Raw genomic sequence first — 2836 nt, 5'->3', positions numbered from 1 at the left:
GTATGATCTTATGACCTAGTCTAGTCCCCTATTTTACATAAGGGGAAACTGAGGCCCAGAGAGATGGGGTAACATGTTCAAGGTTGCACAACCTTCAAACAAGTAGAAAATCTGGGATTTGACAACAAGTTCTCTGATTCCAAATCCAGTGCTGGTGCAGAGGTAAGAGAGAATCCTTCCATTGCTGGGGAAAGAAAGTTGAGATTCAGGATGACTTCATATAGAGTGTGGCAATTTGAGCTGGACCTTGCGGCATGTATAAGAAGTAGAAGGGACAGGGCCACACCTGATGGGGAGAACATTCTAGGTATGGGGAACTTTGTGACCAAAGGAAGGGAAACAAGAAAGCCCAGAATGGGGTCAGTGAGTCATCCATTATAATATAAGTTCCTTGAGAGCAGGGACAGTCTCACTTTTATTTATATCCCTAGTGTCTGATACAGTTCCTGGCACATAGGAAAGACTTACTAAATAATTATTGGTCAACTGACTTAGTAGATGGCAAAATTTGCCAGGTAATCTCTGTAAAATAACTTAACCTCTCTTAGCCTCTCAGTTTCCTCTGGGGATGAGAAGTTCTGACTTCATAAAGTTTTTTTGGTTTTTTGTTTGTTTTGTGGGGCAATGGGGGTTAAATGACTTGCCCAGGGTCACACAGTTAGTGTCAAGTATCTGAGGCTGGATTTGAACTCAGGTCCTCCTGAATCCAGGGCTGGTGCTTTATCCACTGCGCCACCTAGCGGCCCCATAAATTTTCGAGGAAACTCAAATGAGATAATGTGTAAATCTCAATAAAAGTTCAAGCTGGTATAATTATTAGGTCAAGCAGGAGGAAACAACTCATTTAACTGGCTGTGACCTCAAAGCAGAATCGTAGAATGTTGGGACTGGAAAGGACCTTAGACATAGACCCTCTCATTTACAGAAAGGAGGTATGGTAGAAAGAGCACTTCAATCAGAAAACCTGCTATGCAGGTTCAGTTCTGACATATACTAGTTATATGACCCTGGCCAAGGTATAGAATCAGAGACTCTCGGTGTTAGAAATAAGCTCGGTGCCTTCTAGTCCAATCCATTTCTTTTTTTTTCTTTTCTTTCTTTCTTTCTTTTTTTTTTTTGTGAGGCGATTGCCCAGGGTCACACAGCTAGTAAGTGTCAAGTGTCTGAGGCCGGATTTGAACTCAGGTCCTCCTGACTCCAGGGCTGGTGCTCTATCTACTGTGCCACCTAGCTGCCCCCCAATCCATTTCTAAACAGGAATCCTCACTATATCATCTATGACAAGTGAGGCTTCTGTTTGAAGACTTTCAATGATGGGAAACTCAGTCTCATTCATAACCTCCCCAGGTAGCTCATTCTACTTCAGGACTGCTTACACCCAGAGGTATGCTGGAGCCAGGTCCAACTGGCTTTCTAAGTCAATTATTAAATATTCCGAGTGAATATTTATTTACATTTTAGAAATTGACAATCTCTGCTAACCAGAACTTGATTTAATTAGATTTTTTAATTGTCTAGACTTAAGAAAGTATTAATAATGCAGCTTAACCATAAAATGGGCAGCTAGGTGGGGTAGTGGATAGAGCACTGGCCCCCTAGAGTCCTGGAGGACCTGAGTTCAAATTTGACCTCAAATACTTACTAGCTGTGTGACTCTGGGTAAGTCATTTAACCCTGATTGCCTCAAAAAAGGATATGTGCCAACTTTTTTCTCCCCCAGAAAGCCTGGCTTTTAAACTTTTACCAGCATGCCCAGGTATTACTCCGCAAATATTGCCTGAACTCAGCAGGAATACAGTAGAGAGCTGGGTGAAGAAAGAGAATGAAGTCATCACCAAATTGGAGGCCTGGTGACTCTAGGTTAACAACAACAGCAGCAGTAGCAGCAGCAGCAGCAATAACTGGCATTTATATAGTGCTTTAAAGTTTGCAAAGTACTTTACATCCATTATCTAATTTGAGCATACAGAACCTCTGCTTAAACTTCTCCGAAGTTTCACTTTCTCCCTTTGTAAAGTGGAAATCCTTACACTCCCTGCCTCACATGGTCATCACGAGCAAAGTGCTTTGTAAATTGTAAAGCACTATATAAAAGAGAGCTATTGCCCAAGACAGGAAGAGATAGATGATGGCCTCGAGTCCAGGTCTTCTCCCCATTTCATCATGCTGCCTTTCTCCAGGATCAGAGTGGGACCGCAGCCAGGCTATCCTAGTAAGCTACTAGCCCCAAGTTTCTTAAATTGCTCCTGCCTGAGAACTAAGCTTGGTACAGAGCAGTCCCTTCCAGGGTGGAGGTTATGAAGGGTGGAGGATGAAGGATGAGAGATCAAACCACATAGCCATTCATCTTGTATGCCTGCCCTGTCTACTATGGTGGGAGCCCTGCCTTTGTTAAATTATTAAAGGGTGGTAAGTCACTGGCTTCCTTCTTTCAAGAGCTAATTGCATTTTTACCCTTTTCTTTCACAGGAGACTGAAGTCCTTGGTTTTGGCTCAGCAGGTTAGTAGTAGGTATGTGTGTTCTTTCCATTGGCATTTTCCTAGTTCCCTTGGAATCATGTTCAGCAGGAAGCTTATGAGGCCTTCTGTGAAATAGGTCTTTGCTTCTTAGAAGCACTCACTCAAGGATAAGATCACCTGAATGGCCCCTTAGAACATAAATGAATAGAGCTGGGAGGGATCTTGGAACACAATATCAACACTGGAAAGGCTCTTGGAATATAGAATGTCAAAGCTGGAAGGAATCTTAGAGGAAAGGACCTTCTAAGAGAGAATATCAGTTCCGGATAGGACTTTGCAACATAGTATAGGATGTTAGAGCTTGGGGGAACCTTAG

This window comes from Dromiciops gliroides, chromosome 4 (genome assembly GCF_019393635.1).
Source record: "Dromiciops gliroides isolate mDroGli1 chromosome 4, mDroGli1.pri, whole genome shotgun sequence".
NCBI lineage: Eukaryota > Metazoa > Chordata > Mammalia > Microbiotheria > Microbiotheriidae > Dromiciops > Dromiciops gliroides.
Note: the sequence above shows the minus strand (reverse complement) of the source record.